Genomic DNA, 22,228 nt, shown 5'->3' on the forward strand with positions numbered 1-22,228 from the left:
TCACCAATTTAAAAGTGCTAAGAAGACCAGCAGGGGCATAGCTAGGATTTTTCAAAGGGGGGGGGGGGGGGGTGTCACACACTGACTGGCAGCCTGAGTGCATTATGTAACAAAAAATAATTCCCATTGCTAGTTTTAGGCAGCTTAGAAACCGGCTCTTCCATTATCGCTGTTTCTTCCACGTTTTCTTGATGTTGTGTTCTAGAAACGGCACTAAAACTGAGCTTCGAAGCCACAAAATGCAACTTTGATGGAAAAAATACAGTGTATATAATAATTTGCTTACCTCTCTTCACGTCGAAAGAAGGAGGAAGGTTTCACTTGTTTTGACATGGCGAATTATTAACACAAGAGGAAATACTCGTAATTCACAATTAAAAAGACTGCAGCTACACTGGCAGCTTGACCATGCTTTCTACTGTAATCATGTTGCACTCGTACAGAACTGTGTTAGTCTTGTGCGCCTTGGCTCGTGCACCTGAAGGCGCGTCTCGGGTTGCGCGCACACCTAATGAGCTCTAGCACACGCGCCGTTAACAAACAACACCTGTCTTTAATCAATGAACTATGTTTGGGCTATTTAAGGACTCCGCCCATGCAAGGATGACGCGAAGTATTACGCCACGTCTAGTGTGCCTTACTGAGCCTTTTTTCCTGTTCTTGTTGACCTCCTGGTTTTTTGACTCCTGTTTCTCGTCCCTTGATCTTGTATAGTTTTGCCTCTGATATTCTGTCCGCGCCTCGATTGACCTCCTGCCTGTTTCCTCAATTACGACTTTGCCTGCTGTTTCAGACTGTTTGCCTGTTGTGTGCGTTTCACACACTTTATGCGCATATCGCACTGTGCATTATTACAATATCTCAGTGAACACAATTTCCAAAATGTTGACAAGACAAAGTTTAATATAACATCTGTTTAACTTAGAACATGAAAGTAAGGTTAATAATATAACTTAGATTACATATTTTTCAGTTTTATTTCAAATTAGGGTGGTGCAAAAATGAGTACACCCCACAACAAAAACTACTCCATCCCCAGATAGCAAAAATCAGTTGAATCAACATTGAAATAGCGTTTGGCAGAAAACATTGAAATAATGTTGAAATGATATTGAAAGTGTCCCCTTGAATTTGGGTTGAATCAACGTTGACTTTTCAACCCTATCAGCATTGAATCAATAGTGATTCAACCATCATCTAAATAGAAATTTCTATTTAGATGATGGTTGAATCACTATTGATTCAATGCTGATAGGGTTGAAAAGTCAACGTTGATTCAACCCAAATTCAAGGGGACACTTTCAATATCATTTCAATGTTTTCTGCCAAACGCTATTTCAATGTTGATTCAACTGATTTTTGCTATCTGGGAATTGCTCAAGGGCACCTCAGCCCAAGGCCACCCCACGTCAACCTAACTGCACATCTTTGGACTGTGGAGGAAACCCACACAGACATGGGGAGAACTTGCAAACTCCACACAGAAAGGCCCTCGCCGGCCGCTGGGTTCGAACCTGGAACCTTCTTGCTGTGAGGCGACCGTGCTAACCACTGCACCACCATGAGAAATTGGGTTGATGTTGATGTTTCACCGTACACAATGATGGAAAGGCCTGTCTGTGGACATGAACCAGATATGATATGAACCAGAAAGGATTATACAGTCTTTACCTGGACAATAAAATATTGCCTAAATACAGTACTAGCAGTTAAACTTGCTGTACAATTCAAATAACTGCCTGACTAACAAAATATTTGAATATTTGCTCCGGTTTCCCCCACAGTCCAAAGACATGCAGGTTAGGTTAACTGGTGACTCTAAATTGAGCGTAGGTGTGAATGTGAGTGTGAATGGTTGTCTGTGTCTATGTGTCAGCCCTGTGATGACCTGGCGACTTGTCCAGGGTGTAGATACCCCGCCTTTCGCCCATAGTCAGCTGGGATAGGCTCCAGCTTGCCTGCAACCCTGTAGAAGGATAAAGTGGCTAGAGATAATGAGATGAGAATACATAACATGTCATAATAAGTCTGTATAGTAATCCTCAGTCACTGTTTTATCCTACTCAGTATGGTGGTGAATCTGGAGCCTATGCCAGGAACACTGGGCGTGAGGTGGGATGGGGTTCTTGTCCATCAGAGTACCATGTGTACAAGCACATGTTCACTTAACCACTATTTTTAACCACACTACCACAAAGAGGAGAACTGGCCAGTGTTATTGAAGCAAATTTCTTCAGTCGCAAGCACGGACAGTCTATGGTCGCAAGTCTCGTCGTCAACGGAGCTCGAGCTCTTCTGAAAGTTCTTCTGAGAGACGGTTATTTGGACCATTCCAAATAGCGGCCAGTACGGTAGAATTTTCTGTTCGTTTTTTCCTTACATGTTGCACACACAAGATTTGCACATAACCATAAATAATAATCTATTCTTCATAGTTCCAAGTGCTCTATTAAAATTCTAAATTAAATAAATGAAATTCAATGAAATATAGGAAACCCCCCTCCCACAAAATGGTCTCACCCAGAGTGCACCCCAGGCTCCCGTCCAGTGGTGCAGTGTATGATGACAACAAAATCAACATATATTCAACATTGATCAAATGTTTCCTTCAACCATTACATTGATTCGAACACATTTTTTCAACTTTTTATTTTATCAGTGGTTGATTAATGGTTGATCCACCATCAGTGTTCAACTATAACTGTAAATCAACCATCTTGACCAAATATCAACATTGAAATAACATCATTTGCTATCTGGGTCTAGTACTTTGTATGGCCTCCATGATTTTTAATGACAGCACCAAGTCTTCTAGGCATGGAATGAACAAGTTGGCGACATTTTGCAACATCAATCTTTTTACATTCTTCAACAATGACCTCTTTTAGTGACTGGATGGAGAGTGAGATATCCTACCACCACATCCATTGGTTAGGTGAAGTATTCTGTCAGGAATGTGTGCTACAAGTCAGTAACAGATGTGTGCAATGATGCATTGCCCCAAGAGCACACACAACACACTCTGTGAGCATGAGGACGTGTACGGCTGCTCAAGCAGCTCCAGGCTTGAGTACATGAAGGTATGACAGAAATTTCTGTGGTATGAGAGGAATAAAACATTCGGGGACATGCTTTTACATAATAATAATAATAATAATAATAATAATAATGGGTCATTCTACGAAAATGTGCCATTTTCCATTCTGAATATCAGATTTTCAAAGTATTATTTTTATTGTGTTTAAGGACTTATTTGGTTTAAGTAGACCCTTACCTGTCAGAAAAATATGTCTTGCCATCTCAGGCTATCTTATTTATTAATTTATTTCCCTAAAATGATCAACATGTACATGTGTTTTGTCAATCGCGTTACCAACACCAACTTGTATTAAATAAGTATTTGAAGTGCCACTTCAGAATAAATCTGGTATATTATGAAAGATATATCATCCCTGTTTACATTGAGAGTGTTTAGAAATGAAAATAAGGAATACATTTGTTTTATATGGATGGATATGCTCAAATGCATATCAGCCAAGCCACTGTATGTTAGTTTTTAGGAAAAAATCATGAAAAAATAATATGTTTAAAATCATATTTTATATATATATATATATATATATATATATATATATATATATACACACACACACAGTGGGGCAAAAAAGTATTTAGTCAGCCACCAATTGTGCAAGTTCTCCCACTTAAAAAGATGAGAGAGGCCTGTAATTTTCATCATAGGTACACTTCAACTATGAGAGACAGAATGGGGGGAAAGAATCCAGGACATAATGCGTACTTAACATAGTGTAATACGTCGCGATGCACTTGCATCAGCACAGTCCTTAAATAGGTAAACGTAGTTCTCTAATTGAGTTCAGGTGCGCCTTGTTCACAGTGCTTGTGCTGGAGTCCACTTGGCGCATGTGCAGCCCAAGGCGTGCCTTCAGGTGCACGTGCCACAGCGCGAAGGACTGACATGCTGGCATGCAAAAAAAAAGGCTTAAAATGTTGACATAAATACAAATCAAAGTCAGATGGTGTTCAGTAGTTTAATTTAAATATGGTGCTCTTTTTTTGCTGCACAGTGTCATCAGTTATGGTCATATTTTTACTACATGAAAACACCACGTGAAGGCGCTGCTGATCACACATCAATGATGGGATTTTTTTTTTTCATTCAGTGACTCAAGTTAATGATTCATATGACAGCTCACACATAAAAGTCAATTCTCTTACTTTCCAAATGACTGACTGCCATTTCCCCCTAAAATGGACAAACGTTTTGATATGATGACTGTGATTGTTCTTCTTTTGCATAATTTTGGCTAAAACTATTTCATTACATTACAGGCATTTAGCAGACACTGTTATCCAGAGCGATATACAATGAGCAGCTGGGGGTTAGGTGCCTTGATCAAAAATACTTCAGCCATGGATTTTCCTGCCAGTCCAGGGAATCTAACCAGCGACCCATTGGGCCCAAGGCTGTTTTTCTCACCTTTAGGCCATGGCTTCCCCAATCTTCATTTGAATTAGTACAAAGCATCTCATCATCTCTAGCTGCTTTATCCTGTTCTACAGGGTCGCAGGCAAGCTGGAGCCTATCCCAGCTGACTACGGGCGAAAGGCGGGGTACACCCTGGACAAGTCGCCAGGTCATCACAGGGCTGACACATAGACACAGACAACCATTCACACTCACATTCTCACCTACGGTCAATTTAGAGTCACCAGTTAACCTGGTGACTGCATGTCTTTGGACTATGGAGGAAACCGGAGCACCCGGAGGAAACCCACGCGGACATGGGGAGAACATGCAAACTCCACACAGAAAGGCCCTCGCTGGCCACGGGGCTCGAACCCAGGACCTTCTTGCTGTGAGGCGACAGCGCTAACCACTACAACACTCTATTATATTTATGAAAGAAAATTAAATCCCTGTCATGGAAAGCTCTTGTCTAACTTCAATTACAGTTCGTAACTCATAAATCCTGATCACCAACCAGGAAAAAAACCCAAAACACTTGACTCAGAATTCCTCCATGGTAGCTCAAGATGGTCTCCTCAATCTGATTTCAGCAAGTGATGTCATATCAACATGGCCACTCAGAGCATTAGCAACAAGTGCAGGCGGACTTAAACATTTTATACTGTATAGAAAGTATTAGCTTTAGATCCTACAGACACATAATCTACAGACACATTCACTCGTAAAATCTATAACATTGACTCTACAGGTCGCTGTATTGAGGGCAGAGATAAAGACACATCACAGTTAGCTGGCTAGCTTGTTGCTAACAATAGATGAACATTGAGGTATCCATTTTGTTTCCTTCATAGAATGAACAGAGGTTGGAAATGATGGTATTCTGTGCACCGACTTTACACTTCTGAGGTAAGTTGAATGCAGCAACACTCCACTCTATAACCAAATGTTTCCTAAAGTGTGACTGGAGGCATGGCATTTTCAATCAAGCCACATTTAAAACAATAGTGTGCATGATAGTTTTTAAATTCGCTATCCGGACTCACTGCAATACTGGAAAAACAATAGAAACACAACTTTCCCCATCGATCGCCCTCTGCTAAATTTACCCCTTGTTGTATTGTATCCCATCTCGCATACTTACAGTATGTACTATTCTCAACTGGTATTGATCGCTTACCCTTTACGTAGGAAATAAATATGTCCATTACAAATGATGTAACCGTCACCAGAGATATTATAAGGAAGGAGATAAACCACTCAAAGAATCCTGAAAACTATGGAAAAAGTCTGTAAGACCAAAGATGGCAGTTGTATGCACATATCCTGCCCCTCCCCCAAAAAAGGTAGTCTTCTCCTTTATAATGACCGAACCAGGAAACATTATGTCAGTCATGTTGTTGCACAGTTGCACATGCATTGTAGAAGCATAATCTTAGGAAAGAGGCCTTATCTTGTTCGCCCCAAATAACTCCCGGCAGGCATTACCAAGATGGCTGTCAGTGTGGCGAGACATATCGCTATAAGGACTTTGCCATCCCTGCCCACATACTCCCATGCTTCCTTGCCATTGGCATGGATGTTAAACAATTTTTTTAAACACAATTATATAATTTTTTTTAATAGTCAGTGCATTACTTCATTTAAGGTAAAAACAACATAAATTATTCCTCAATTAGTTTAAAACATAAAAAATTTACAAAACCTCAGCTCTAACAGAAAGTAATCTAAAATCATCCACTGTTTCATTGGTTGTTTTCCTAAATAGTGTTCTTGATCCTCTAATAAGGATCAAGAAGCTAACAGCTACAGCAATATCCTTGGGGTGCGATACCACCGGGGGCATGGGGGAAACCATCAGGCCTGTCCTGTAAGGTTCTCCCTGCTCCTGGCAGGTTCTACCATGGTGGGACGGATCCTAGGGGAGCTGCTGCTGGCTAATAGCACCTGTACCGCCTCAGTCCTCGATGGGCGGTCTACAAAACCAGGCGGGGTTGTGCGAAGGGCCAGCAACTCGCCACTTAAAAAAATTCTTGCAACGAAACCTCGACAAATAAGAAACTCTGATTGGACTGATCGTAATGGAGCATTGACCCAGGAAAGACTAGATATACGGAAGAAGCCTAATGGTAACACTTTGAGGATAGCAACATGGAATGTGCTGTCCATGGGAAGGGAAGGGTCAGCACAGTTAGTCTCAAATGAACTTGCACGCCTCAACGTCTCTATGGCAGGCCTCACCGAGGTCCGCTGGACTGGTGCAGGAACCCATACAGCAAATGGATACACCTTTTTTTGGTCCAGAAGGGAGGACAACATACACCGCCAAGGAGTAGCACTCGCCCTCGCACCCCCAGCTCAGCATGCTCTGATCTTCTGGAAACCTGTCGACAATAGGCTGCTCCTAGCCCACCTATGACATAAATATGGAAGGATCACAGTCATCGTAGCTTACGCTCCAACGGACGCAGCCTCTGACGCTGAAAAGGACGATTTCTACATTAAGCTGTCAGACCTCACAGCCAGGATTTCCAGGCATGACATCATTTGGGTTCTAGGGGATCTAAATGCCACACCTGGCACAGACAGACAGGGGTTTGAGGGGTCACTTGGGCCCCATGGTACAGGCACCTGCAACGACAATGGCAGGAGACTCCAGGAGTTCTACTCTAGCTACAACCTTCGCTCTGAACGATCCTTCTTCCCACACAAGAGAATCCACTGCATGACATGGATTAGTAATGACGGCCACACCACTAAGGAAGTGGACCACATCCTCACCAGTAGGCGTTGGCATACCTCCACTGACTGCCGGGTCTACCGCAGTGCGGAATTTGGAAACACAGACCATCGGCTGCTTGCCATGACCGTCAGTCTGCACCTGCAGAAGAACTCCATGTCAAGCAAGCAACACAAGTTCGATCTGTCCAGACTCAAGGCAGAAGAAGTCAAAGCCAGTTTTCAACTCGATCTTCAAAACCGCTTTGCAGTATTATCTGAACCCTCTACCGAGGATAGTCCGGAGGAAATCTGGGGAGCGTTCAAAGAAAATATTACAAGTTCTGCAGCAAAGGTACTTGGTCGTAGGAGAACCAGAAAGAAGGACTTTCTATCCGAGGAGACACTCAGAGTGCTGGAGGAACGGAGAGAGGCCAGACTGAGAGGGAAACAAGATGAGTACAGACACCTGAACCTGGTAAGAAACCAACTACTGCGCAGAGACAAGCAACAGTGGCTTGACAAACTCGCTGATACAGCAGAGTCAGCTGCACATAGGGGGAACCAGGGCACCCTGTACAAGACACTCAGAACCCTCACAGGGAAAACAACCCCTCCCACAGCCTGTGTGACAGCTCTAGATGGATCCGACCTGGATATGCCTGAACAACAGCTGGATTGCTGGTGAGAACATTTCCCTCAACTCCTCAATTGGCCACCGCCACCCCCATCTCCAGAGCTGGATGCCTTAGCAGCCCAGGCCACTGAGGACAAGTCCATCTCAACCAAGCCCCCCAGCCCAGATGAGGTAGAGAAGGCCATACGCAAGCTCCAGCCTGGACGGGCTGCTGGTGCTGATGGCATTCCTCCTGAACTGCTGCTACATGGCGGCCCACCCATGGTGAAACAACTGCACTCTCTTATCTCCTGCATCTGGAACTCTGAGACCATCCCTACCAACTGGCATCATGGAATCATTCTTCCCTTTTGGAAGAAGGGCCCCAAGAGCAACTGCAGCAACTACAGGGGTATAACCTTGCTGAGCATCCCAGGGAAAAAGTGTTTGCCCACATCATCCTAACCAGACTGCGACCGCTTCTTCTCCGGAAGCAACGACAGGAACAGAGTGGATTTACCCCAGGCTGCTCCACAGTCAATAGGATCCTGACACTTAGGCTTCTAGCAGAGATGAGATGGGAGTACAGGAAGCCTCTCTATGCTGCCTATGTGGATTTAAAGCAAGAATTTGACTCTGTGGATAGGAAAGCTCTGTGGAAGATTCTCAAGGTCCTGGGAGTCCCTGCAAAGCTGCTGGACTTGCTGTCCCTCCTTTACTCCAACACAGTCTCCTGCGTAAGAGTGAATGGGATGCTGTCGGACACCTTCCTCATAAACAGCGGCATCCGGTAGGGATGCATTTTGGCACCAACCATCTTCAACACCGCCATCGACCATGTGATGGGAAGCACTGTGGCTCAGAGTGCCTGTGGAGCTAGCTTTGGCAACGTGACCATCTCTGATCTGGACTATGCGGACGATGTGGCCATCCTTGCCGAATTAGTTCAGACCCTCCACCTCACCCTCAAGGTCATGGACAAGGCAACCAAACCACTGGGACTGATGATCAGCTGGAACAAAACAAAGATCCAAAGCCTAAGCAACTTCGAACCGTCCCCAGCTACATCAGTAATCAGCACCCAGGAGGTGGAAGTGGTGGAGAAGTTCAGCTACCTTGGCAGCATCCTGACCTCCGACTGCAAAAGCACAGCAGACATCAGGACCCGCATTGGCCGGGCTACTGCAGCCATGGCAGCCCTCTCCACCATCTGGACCAACAGTCGTCTCTCTCTCGACACTAAGATCAGACTGTACAACAGCCTGGTACTGTCAATCCTGTTGTACGGTGCAGAAGCCTGGACCCTGACAGCCATTCAAGAACGGCTCCTGGACGCCTTTGACAGCAAGTGTCTGCATAGGATACTGAGGCTCCAGTGGTACAACTTCACCTCGAATGCCACAGTACGCCAGCTGACCAACCAGCCACCAGTCTCCAGACTAATCCGATCAGCCCACCTCCATCTCTTCAGCCACATAGCCAGAACAACACCACCTCTCGAGCTGGCCAACCTGATCAGGGAACCCGCCCCACCCCACTGGTCCCACCCCAGAGGGAGACCCTGGACCAGGTGGCTTGACCAGCTTAAGGCAGACCTGAGAGAGGCCGGACTCAACCTCCGCACAGCCTGGCTCGCTGCTGAGAACAGAACGAACTGGAGGGTCATCTGCCGAGGCGCCACACTCTCACGAGCCAGTGAGGATGAGTGAGAGTGAGTGATCCTCTTATACATAAATGTACTGATTTTGTAATTTCAAATGACAGTCTAGTTCTTATCCACATTATTGCAGTAGCAGAATCATCCCCATTTTTCTGTGAAAATTTTTCGGCTAGGTTCTTAAGGAACATTTGACATTTGGTTCCCATGCCTCCATTGGTTCCAAAAACCAGGGGTGTGAAGGTACCCATTTCTACATTGAGGATTCTTTGTTGGTATTTTCTTTTCTTTTCATTCTCTTGTCCTTGAAAATCTCCGATGTATGTTTTTTCTGGTTACTTTGGGAGTTTACATGCATTACATGGACGTCAAAGAATGCTGTAACTCCCCTGGTCCAGAAACCTCCAGCCTTTATATCAAGTCGGACTTCAGGACTTCTATTGGTGGACTTCAGATCAAAACCTTCATTGTCTAGTGGGATAAGTCTCGGTTCTGCCTCTACATCATTACAGATTTTACCAAGTAGTGTTGTCAAAAGGTCGCGAATGCCATCATGTCTGTGAGCTACAAAGCCCCCACTTTTGCAAGATAAGGCATGGTTGACGGAGAAACTTGCTCCACAAGTACAAACACTTGGAAGGTCAGGTAATGTGAGGTTGTCGTGCAGTCTCAAGGAGTCCCTGAATTCTTGTTTGTTTAAGGCAAAGCCCTGCTCTCTGATGGGTATTGTGTTCAGCCATGAGCTGGCACCTTTGTCCCTCGCTTGTGTAACGCATGTTAGTAGATCTGTTGGGAGGGAGGCATCGATATGTCCCATTTTAGATCTCATTATCGCTGTCTTAAGTGACTGTTGCTGTTTCTTCAGGTCCTCCATTGTTGAAGGCATCAATGTACTTTGAGATACGATTGACTGTACATGTGAAAACGTTATTGAAGTTGAAGCGGCATATTGTTGAGGCGCTTCTTCTTTCAATGCAGGTATGCCTAACCCTCCCTGAGTGGGGGAAAGAGTTATAAGTTCATTTAACATGCCAGGCAACAGATCTGTTTGTCCAAACAATGTAGGCAGAAACAGCTCGTTGATGGTTTTGTGAATCTACGTAGTTTTCAAAAGAACTTATCCTTCACATAAAATAAGTGAATTTCGATTTATACCCCTTGGTTAAAGGCGATATAAACTGAATGCGGTTGGCTCTTTGCAGACTCAGAGTGTTTCAATTTCTTCCTTCCATTTAAAAATCTTCTTGTAGCAGTATTCGTCTTTATAGCTCTTGGTTCCTATCACTGCACCCAGATGGCATTTACCTTCTGTAGTTATATTGACTTCTGCACCGAAAACCCTTTCTGCTTCTGAGGCTAGGGCCTGTGATTTAACAATCAACCAGCTTTTGGAGCCATTTACATGGTAACCATATTTCTTTCCTTCCTGGCATACCAACAATATAGTGATGCAATTGTTCCTCCTCCAGCTGAATCATCAGCCAACCAAACCTGCTTAACTTCGGGTACATAGGCTCTCAAGATTTGTATTATGATTGACGTATTGACTGAATACCAAGGCATAGCCAGTGGGTCGCCTTGAGTCGTGCCTTCTTGTGAGAAAATTTCTTCTCCTCCGCATATGAAAAGCCTGGAGGGACTTCTCATCTCATCTCATTATCTCTAGCCGCTTTATCCTGTTCTACAGGGTCGCAGGCAAGCTGGAGCCTATCCCAGCTGACTACGGGCGAAAGGTGGGGTACACCCTGGACAAGTCGCCAGGTCATCACAGGGCTGACACATAGACACAGACAACCATTCACACTCACATTCACACCTACAGTCAATTTAGAGTCACCAGTTAACCTAACCTGCATGTCTTTGGACTGTGGGGGAAACCGGAGCACCCGGAGGAAACCCACGCGGACACAGGGAGAACATGCAAACTCCACACAGAAAGGCCCTCGCCGGCCACGGGGCTCGAACCCAGAACCTTCTTACTGTGAGGCGACAGCACTAACCACTACACCACCGTGCCACCCTGGAGGGACTTCTATAAGTATTAATTATGTACAAGGAGATTTCTTTGCAGGTGATCTCAATATTATGCATGGCTACGAAACGATTCATTTGGTTGAAGGCGTTACTTGCATCAATCAATAATATTGCATCTGTCTCATCTTCAGCAAAGACTTGGCTCATGGCGTGTACAGCTGCTTCAGCACCTGCACTGTGTCCAGTGCAAACTTGTAATGGGCCAGCTGCCTGTTTCATCTCCTCCTTAAAGAACGCGGATACAGTTTTACCAATGATACGCTGAAGCACTTCACAGACTCCTATCGGTCTAATTCCAGGGTTCTTATCCAATGGCATGAGGCTACAAGATGTATAGCCTTCAAGAACGGAAGGATGGCAGGATGATTTCAACAGGTTTCTGGTCATGGTGACTATTTCTTCTCTTAGGCTACGTTCACACTGCAGGCTGAAGTGACTCAAATCCGATTTTTTCGCCCATATGTGACCTGTATCCGATCTTTTATTGACAATATGAACGACACAGATCCGATTTTTTCAAATCCGACCCAGGCCGTTTGGATATGTGGTCCTAATTCCGATTCCTATCCGCTCTTTTCATATGCGACTTCAGTCTGAACCGCCAGGTCGCATTCATCCGACTTGCACGTCATCAACAAACCACAAACATCACTATTCTGCGCTGAAGTAGGCGGCGGGTCTCTCAAAAAAAGTTACAACAACATGGCGCATAATCACGGGTGCAGATAGAGGGTGGGACTCATCCCACCCAGATTTAAATTCACTTCGTTCGGTCCCCCCCACTTTGCATAATGCAAACCTCACGGAAAACTCAAAAGACTAATTACCATTCGGTTTATTGAGGTGCACGGCAGTGTATACATAGTTGCAACAACTCACATAAAACAAAACAAAGACTGATATTCGGTTGGTTGAGCTGCGCAGACTGCACAGGTTGCGAGCTCGAGCTTGGTTGCTATAGTAACCCACAACAAGTTTGACAGGCATATCGGGGTTGGGGTTGGTTTGCTGGCAGCTTTGTCCCCCCCAGTTCAAAAAACGTATCTGCGCCCCTGCGCATGACATCAATGCGAGGGACGCTTCGGGCTGTGAAGGTTCTGAATCTTCTCGATGGAAGGACGCAGAGGTTAGGGAGCTGATTTCCATTTGGGGGGATACAGCTATTCAAGCTAGATTGGATGGGTCATACCGCAACCGGGCGGTTTTACTTCCGTAAACACTGGCCATGCTCACTGTGTGTGACGTCGTCGTATCCTGCAATGCGCATGCGGAACACTTTTAGGTCGCTTTTCGTTCATACTGAGGATCACATACAAGTCGCATATATTTGTTAATGTGAACGACCTCACAAAAAAATCGGATTTCACAAAAAAATCGGAATTGAGCATTAAGCCTTGCAGTGTGAACGTAGCGTTAGCTGTTTTCCTTTGGTGTTGAAGTTCTTTGAGCATAGGATTCTTTGGTACAGCTCTGCATCCATTCCCGAGGGCCCGGTAGAACCCCTTGTTTTCATTTCAGCATTGTAGATCGTCTGTTCATCGATCAAATCAAAAATATTTAGTGAGATGTAATCCATCGGTCCATACAGAAGGCACTCATCCTCTACTGCTTAGTTTACAAGTGCCCGGGTATGTATAGAAACGGATAACCCTGCCTCTCCGTTTTCAAAAATATCGACGATTACACCAGACCGTTCTCAAAAATATCCGCATTTACACGGATCTGCATAAATACACGGCTAAGCGCTATTATAAGCATGCCAAACATATAGGTGGTAGTATAAGGAGAAGTATAAAGCCATATTAGCCTATCAGAATCGTGAAAATACAAATGACATGACGGCGGCGGCAACGTTGGTAAGCAGCAAGCCTTTGTCTTGTTGGGAGGAAAAGTGCCTGAAAAACTGCGACCCTCCTCGCAGTCCTTCTCTGCTCCTTATAAAGCAGTTGTAGACCTATTTGCAAATGCAAACAAACCAAAAGTATTTGCAAATATGTAAAAAGGACGACCACCCGTGTTGCATCCATGAGACCATCAAACCAAAATATTGAGCACCTGACGCAAATATTGTTCCGTGACACATATCGTGATGTCGGGAAAACCTAAAACTCCGTTTTCCACTATTTACACGCAGGCATGAAAACGGAGTTTTCAGAAATCTCCACTTTGCCCGGAATTTTCAAAGATATCCATTTTCAGTGACTGAAACCTCCGTTTAAGTGTAAACGAGAGGTGCAACCACATAAATAAATACGTGTCTTCATAGATATCCGGCTATGTGTAAACGGAGCATACATCTGCAGCTGGAGGGTGTTTATGTTTGAGCTCCTCGAGCACTTTGGGTGATAGGGTAAGAAGACCTGATGAACTCTCTTTGTCCAAGAATTTTATTGCAGCTGTTAATTTTCCTTGCATAACTAGATTCGCAGACACCTTGAATAAGTCCTCCACTGATCTCGTTTTCATCGAGGATTTAAACCTCCCTTGTATGAATCTCACTTCTTTCATTAGAAGAGATATGTCACCTTGTCTCCACAATAATAATCTGCATCCGATCGCTGCGTTGTGTTCTTTGCTTTTGGATGTTGCTGAAGGCTTTTGTAGAATCAAAGAGCGAAGCACCATGAAAGCTTTCAAGGCAATTGAATTCAGATGTGAATTGGAGTTAAATTGTTTCAGCCAAAAAGTTAGCGCTGTACTGAAAACCTTTCCCGCTTTTCCAGAAGGTACTTTGAAGAGGTTTCTTCTGAAGTGGACAGTTTCATTATGCGGCTCATTAATTTCGTTGCAGAAGCGTTCATGACTGATTTTACCCCACATTTTCTCTTTAATTTGAGAGGGAAGCACATCAAAAACAGGTAGATTTAGTAGTATTTTGTCTGAGCACCTATCTTCTTTCCTCGAGGGATTCCGATACGCTCGTATGCAAATTTGGCGTCAGTCTTGGTTGATTTGTTGCATATTGAGCTTCATCATTTGGAATATTGTTTTCCTTGATCTCTTTTGAATAATTTGTATTAAAGGAAGAATCCTGTAACTTTTGCAACCTTGAGGCTTGGTCTCGCAGGTTTTGTCCCGTTAATCTGAGGTTTTCGTAGCCCTTTTCATAGCCCATCTTCCTGCCATTCGCCTGACTTAGGGGTGGATTGTCTGACGATTGCAATTTGAGTGCTCTTCTCTTGCTAAACAATGCATCCACTAGAGGGCAGCTCAGAGTCAAAGGTTTCTCATATTTAATTCCCATCCAATTTCCTCCCAGATGTTCTGTAACAACTGTTGCCTGGGCAAAATTACATCATATAGATGTTTAAAATTTCTTACAAAATCACAATCTCTCCTCAGAAAGTTGCACCATTTTTAAAATTTGTCTGTCATGTTACACTTGAACCATTGGCTTCACTGCCACAACGGTTTCCATTGGTGCTGCTCTGTTTCATCCCTATCCTGGGCAGCATGGTGGTGTAGTGATTAGCACTGTCGCCTCATAGCAAGAAAGTTCTGGGTTCCAGTCAAGCGGCCAACAAGGGCCTTTCTGTATGGAGTTTGCATGTTCTCCCCGTGTCTATGTGGGTTTCCTCCAGGTGCTCCGGTTTCCCCCACAGTCCAAAGACATGCAGGTTAGGTTAACATGGGGCAGCCTTGGGCTGAAGTGCCCTTGAGCAAAGCACCTAACCCCCAACTGCTCCCTGGGTGCTGTAGCATAGCTGCCCACTGCTCTGGGTATATGTGTGCTCATTGCTCACTGTGTGTGTGCGTGCGCGCGCATGTGTTCACTGCTTCAGATGGGTTAAATGCAGAGGATGAATTTCACTGTGTTTGAGTATGCATGTGACAAAATAAAAGGCTTCATCATCATTTGGAGGGTTAGGAATAAAATTACAGAGAATAGATATAAATCAGTGTTGAACTACAGGAAAAAAAAGGAAATCAAACAATTCCACACATCCCAAACATTACACAACATTACATGTAATAAGTAGATTTTAAAAATGTATATGTTGTTTAATAAATAAAAAGAAACAATTGTCAAATTGATGTGCTGTAGGGGCGGCACGGTGGTGTAGTGGTTAGCGCTGTCGCCTCACAGCAAGAAGGTCCGGGTTCGAGCCCCGTGGCCGGCGAGGGCCTTTCTGTGCGGAGTTTGCATGTTCTCCCCGTGTCCGCGTGGGTTTCCTCTGGGTGCTCCGGTTTCCCCCACAGTCCAAAGACATGCAGGTTAGGTTAACTGGTGACTCTAAATTGAGCGTAGGTGTGAATGTGAGTGTGAATGGTTGTCTGTGTCTATGTGTCAGCCCTGTGATGACCTGGCGACTTGTCCAGGGTGAACCCCGCCTTTCACCCGTAGTCAGCTGGGATAGGCTCCAGCTTGCCTGCGACCCTGTAGAACAGGATAAAGCAGCTAGAGATGATGAGATGAGATGAGGTGCTGTAAGAGGAATAAAATGCATGGGGATGTGTTATTGGAAAATAAAGAACTTCAGGTTGGTAAAAGTAACTCTGCTTCATCACACCACTCAGTATTTTTCACTAACAATGCACACTATTTATTTATTCATCATAAGGTAGCACAAAAATTATCAATTTTTTCCTGTAGATGACATTAAACAGTGAGGGTTGGAAACACACACACACCCTTTCTCTTTTCAAGAACTTCAAACATAGTGTAGACACACACACAGTGGGCAGTGTTTTATTGCTGAGTTTCATGTGACGTCACATCTGCCTCATTAGTTCTTCAAAACTTTAGCTGGTGGTCTTCCAAAGCTCAGTTGACAAAGCGTTTGTACGGAGAAGTTGCATTGCTCGCATAACAAGCGACTTAAGCTTACATTGTTTTAGGTTGTTCGAATCAAACCATGAAACTGATAAAAGTTTCTTCAGGGTTCCCTGTGAACTAAAGGGTGAATGAGCACAGAAGTTCACAAAAAGACGTGGAGAAAGGTGGCTTTTGAACCTCTGACTGAAATCGAAGGGAGCCGAGTCAAAGCATGCTCGAGTTTGCAGTGATCACTTGGTGAAAGGTTTGTATTGCCCTCTCAGCTACATCCTTAGTGTTTTCCAAGTACTTTTCTTGCTATGTGTCATTATTTTACGGTACTTTATTTAGTCACGAAGCGCTAAAGTCTCCAGCTGTTTCTTTGTTTACTCCTCACTTCTAACAAAGTCCATATGCATGAAAACCGCAACAAAATTCTTCCCCAGCCGTACAGTTACAATGCGCCGTGATCACTTCTCCATCTTGTTTAACTAATGCCGCTTTTCCACTACCAACACGGCTGAGTTGGGCTGAGCCGTGCCGTGTTGAGTTGGGCTGAGTCGAGCTGAGCGGGGCTATTGGAGTTGCATTTCGACTACAACCGCGCTGAACCGTGCTGGCTGGAAGTGGGTGGACACATTGGGTGGAGTTAGCGAAAGTGGGTGGACGTCATGTGATGTCATTATGCGGCGCAAACAGTGACATCAGTGACCTTTTAAGTGGTAGTTTCACAACCCGGAGAGTAAACAATAAACATGGAGGACATGGAGTCGTTCGTGTTGCTGGTCTTGGTGCTGTGGCTTGTTGTCACTGACAACGCCAACAGATACTGGCAAGAGCGTATAGATGAGGCGAGGCGCATAAGGCTTCATAATTCTCGTAATTCGTAATTCTCCTTCTTCCGGGTTTACGGTGTTTACAGATCCCAGCGTGCTCGCGGGGCGTGTGTGGGCATGTGAGGACACTCCTCCTCACCAATCAGTGCACAGGGGAGTGTCTCCTCACGCCCCTAGCCTCACTCAGCTCAGTTTGGCTCGCTTCAGCCTCACTCCAAAACCGTGCGAGTTTTGGGGGCTGAGCAGGGCTGAAGCGAGCTGAGTCGTGCTGTTCTTAGATAGTCGAAACGCGAGCCGTGTCGGGCTGAAGTGAGCTGAAGCGAGCTGAAGTGAGCTGAAAAAGGGTAGTGGAAAAGGGCCATAAGAACCAGATCTTTAAAGGGGTTTCTGATGATCTTTGTGAATGATTTACCTGAGAGATAAGAGCCAACACAAGTGAGAATCAAGCCAACTGTTTCTTTCCACTTCAACTTGCAGCGCTTCATTGTAAAGATGCAAACGAAAAGCTTAAAAAAAAACCCCAAAAAAACCAAATAAAAAACACACATACTTACAATACAGGATTCATTCAGCAGCAACTTGATTCCGAGGTCCTTTACCCAGCCACATACAAAACAGTTGTAAGCCTCCATACTCTTCCACGCTTTCATCTGTTTTGAGGTGTAGAAGGATGTCTGCAACACCAGATAGTTCGAGATGTCGGGGAACTCGGCTGAAGGGTGGTTTTCGAGATCGTATGACAAATCCTTCTTTCCCAGACTGTAGGCGTCGATTCCATTGCACACAGCAATCTTCTGAATATAATAAAGCGAGCAGTGGCTTCTAGATTATAAGTGTACTCTGATAAGTAATCATTAGTTGTTTGCACTACGACAGCCGTTTAGACCACCAGCTATTTCACTTCTGGCAAAACAGTTAAGAAAAGTCACGTGACTGAAACCCAGCAATAGAGTGGCGTGTTAGAGCTTTATAAGAATGGAAAATTGTTAGGGGTGGTGGTGGTGTGGTGAGATAAGGATCCACAAGCAGAACACAGACAGCAATCCAATAAATAAGGTGATTTAATTCAGGGAAAAGGGATGGCAAAAAGGTAAACAAACAGGACAAAAACAAATGGCAAAAATAGTCCAGGTAAAAAGAGACAAAAAAATTGACAAACACGAGACAGGCAAGGACAAAAATGCTAGAGCAAAAAACCACGAACAAGAAAAAATCCTTAGTGCAAAAAAAACATGAACAAGAAAAAACCCTTAGTGCAAAAACCATGAACGAGAAAAATAGCTTGAGCAAAAAAACACTATAGCGGCACAGAAACAGCTAGAATAGCAAAACAAGACATTCTGGCAAAGTCAGAGTCTGAGAACGGTGTATTTATAGGCAGTGGTGAAAACTAGGAAGTGAATACAAGGGAGATGGAATTCCCGTCCCAGATCCGGATCGGCGCTGGCGTGAGAGATACGTAAACTCCGGAGTGGATGTCCGGGGCAGAGCATGACAGAAAATAAAGAAAAATAGAAGAGTGGGGGAGGGGCGGACAGGAAGTAGGCTGTGGTTTTACATGACAAATCTGCTTAACCACACACCTCCCTTGTAATAAGTGTGGGATAATATACAGCAAGCTGCTCATTACTGTGAAATAAACCCTGACAGGGTGATGCAGTGTGATGCTTGAATTAGCCTAAAGGAGTTTATTTGCTTATTACATGGCTACTTGTTTAAAAAATCAATCTTTTGACACAAAATATTGATTTAAAAATTATTTGATTGATTTAAAATGATTTTATTGCTTCCACTAATGATGTGATCCATACCACCAGTCTGTTCTAAAGCAATAACACTGCAAAATGCCAGAAGTGACCAATCAGGATCGAGTATTCAATAAAACCGTGTAATAATACAATATAGAACAGAGTGAGTTCAGTAAAAGGATATGGAGAGAAAAATTCAGAATTATTCCTAAATCGGACAGCATCATTAATTTGTGCTGATTGGGTCTGTCTCTTCTGTTTGAGTCAAATGTACAAAAAGAGGACAGAAAGAGGGCAAACTCCTCAACAATATGAGTAATAGCTTAAATTAATAATCATTTTAAAAGGACATGAAATTTATGGATGGATGGTGTGCAGTTCGGAGTCCGCCACGACCATCTGTGCCCCTGGCCTGTGGACCACCTTAAAATTGAAGGGTTGGAGTGCCAGATACCAACAGGTGATCCGCGCGTTGGCATCCTTCATGCAGTGGAGCCACTGGAGGGGCGCGTGGTCCAAACAGAGGGTGAAAGGGCGCCCCAGCAGGTAGTAGCGGAGGGCAAGGACCGCCCACTTAATCGCCAGACACTCTTTCTCGATAGTGCTGTAGCGCCCCTCACGGACTGACAGCTTCCTACTAATGTACAGGATGGGGCGGTCCTCCCCCTCCACCTCCTGGGACAAAACGGCCCCCAGCCCTCTGTCTGACGCATCGGTCTGCAACATAAAAGGGAGAGAAAAGTCAGGGGAGTGTAATAGTGGCCCCCCACACAGTGTAGCCTTTACCTCAGAAAAAGCCCGCTGGCATTGCTCCGTCCACTGGACTGGATCTGGTGCACCCCTTTTAGTGAGATCAGTCAGCGGGCTGGTGACATCCGAATAATTAGGTATAAACCTACGATAATAGCCAGCCAGCCCCAGGAACTGTCTCACCCCCTTTTTGGTCTTGGGCCTTGGGCAGGCTGCAATTGCTGTGGTCTTGTTAATTTGGGGACGCACCTGCCCGTTGCCCAAGTGGAAGCCCAGATACCGTACTTCCACCCGCCTAATCGCACACTTCTTTGGGTTGGCTGTGAGACCCGCTCACCTCAGTGACCTAAGGACGGCCCTTAGGTGTTCAAGGTGCCTCGGCCAGTCATTACTATATATGATGACGTCATCAAGATAGGCGGCCGCATAGGTGGCGTGGGGGCGGAGGACCCGGTCCATCAGCCGCTGAAACGTAGCGGGCACCCCAAACAGCCCAAACGGAAGTGTGATGAATTGGTGTAAACCAAACGGTGTGGAAAAGGCCGTTTTTTCTCGGGATAGTGGAGTCAAGGGGATTTGCCAATATCCTGTCATTAAATCCAGTGTTGAATAAAAGCGAGCCGTGCCTAATCGATCGAGCAGCACATCAATACGAGGCATTGGGTATGCATCGAATTTAGACACCGCGTTGACTTTTCTATAGTCCACACAGAACCGGACTGACCCGTCGGCCTTGGGTACCAAGACCACCGGGCTGCTCCAGTCACTGTGGGACTCCTCAACGATGCCCATTTCGAGCATGGTCTGAAGTTCTTCCCGAACCACCTTTTTTTTGTGTTTGGGTAGCCTGTAAGGGCGGCTACGCACTACCACCCCCGGGGGCGTCTCTATGTGGTGCTCTATGAGGTTAGTGCGACCGGGCAGGGGCGAGAACACATCCGAAAACTCAGTCTGCAACTGGGCGACCTCCGTGAGTTGGGTCAGGGAGAGGTGGTCTCCACAGGGGACCGGAGAGGTACGTGATGCCAATGCCCCTTTTTGAACCTCCAGCCCCAGCTCCGCCTTCTCCGGAACTACCGACACCAATGCCACGGGGACCTCCTCGTTCCAGAGTTTAAGCAGATTGAGGTGGTAAATCTGTAGCGCCCCACCCCTGTCCGTTCACCTCACTTCATAGTCGACGTCCCCGACTCGTCGTGTGACCTCAAAGGGTCCTTGACACTTGGCGATCAATTTGGAGCTCGACGTGGGCAACAGTACGAGTACCTTATCTCCCAGAGTGAACTCTCTAAGGCGCGTACCCTTGTTGTACAGGCGGGCTTGCCGTTCCTGGGCCTGCCGCAAATTCTCCTGAGTTAGGTGGGTGAGCGTGTGGAGTTTTGCGCGCAGGTCCATAACGTATTGAATTTCATTTTTGCTTTGTGAAGGTCCCTCCTCCCAATTTTCCTGCAGCACGTCTAGGAAGCCGCGCGGCTTATGCCCATATAATAATTCAAACGGGGAGAACCCCGTGGAGGCTTGGGGGACCTCTCGCACTGAGAACAACAAGGGCTCGAGCCACTTATCCCAATTACGTGCGTCCTCACGAATTTTTTAATAATATTTTTGAGGGTGCGGTTGAACCGTTCCACTAAACCGTCCATTTGTGGGTGATACACGCTAGTGCGGATCGGCTTAATCCCCAATAACCCATACAGTTCGCGCAGTGTCTGTGACATAAACGTAGTGCCTTGATCAGTCAGAATCTCTTTCGGGATTCCAACTCGGGAGATGACGCGGAAGAGCGCCTCTGCAATACTGCGTGCTGAGATATTGCACAGAGGCACTTCTTCCGGGTATCGCGTTGCATAGTCCACCAGAACTAATATAAAGCGGTACCCTCATGCTGACCGATCTAATGGCCCAACGAGATCCATCCCAATTCTCTCAAACGGGGTCTCGATTAATGGAAGAGGGCGCAAAGGCACTTTTGGAATGGCCGCTGGATTCACTAACTGGCTTTCGCGGCATGCCGCACACCACCTACGAACATCGCCGCGAATCCCCGGCCAATAGAATCGGGCCATTATTCGGGCTAGTGTTTTATCCTGCCCTAAGTGTCCAGCCATGGGATTAAAGTGAGCCGCCTGGAATACCAATTCCCGGCGGCTCTTCGGAATTAAAAGCTGCGTGACTTGCTCTTTAGTTTGAGTGTCCTGCATCACTCGGTATAACCTATCCTTCATAATTGCAAAGTAGGGTAAGGACGGGGTGGCGTTCGGCTGGAGCGTTTGACCATTGATTACTCTCACTTGGTCAAACGCATGTCGCAGAGTCTCGTCTCATGATTGTTCTAATGGGAAATCCGCGAGGGATTCCCCAATAGAGAGAGGAGGAGCCGGCAGCTCCTCACTCTGACGCAGAGATGACGTAGACGGCTCTGTGACAGCTGCTCCCGCCAAAGCGACACCGGGACCTCCCCCTGTCAAATGGCAGGACCCACTCTTTACTAGGTGTGTCATTAAACCCCAAAATCCCGGCCAATCAGTCCCCAAAATTAAAGAGTGGGTAAGGCATGGATTAACCGCCGCCTTCACTATAAATTTTTCCCCTCTGAAAATAATGTGGACCGACACCAAAGGGTA

The sequence above is a fragment of the Neoarius graeffei genome, chromosome 1, assembly GCF_027579695.1.
Source record: "Neoarius graeffei isolate fNeoGra1 chromosome 1, fNeoGra1.pri, whole genome shotgun sequence".
Classification (NCBI taxonomy): Eukaryota; Metazoa; Chordata; class Actinopteri; order Siluriformes; family Ariidae; genus Neoarius; species Neoarius graeffei.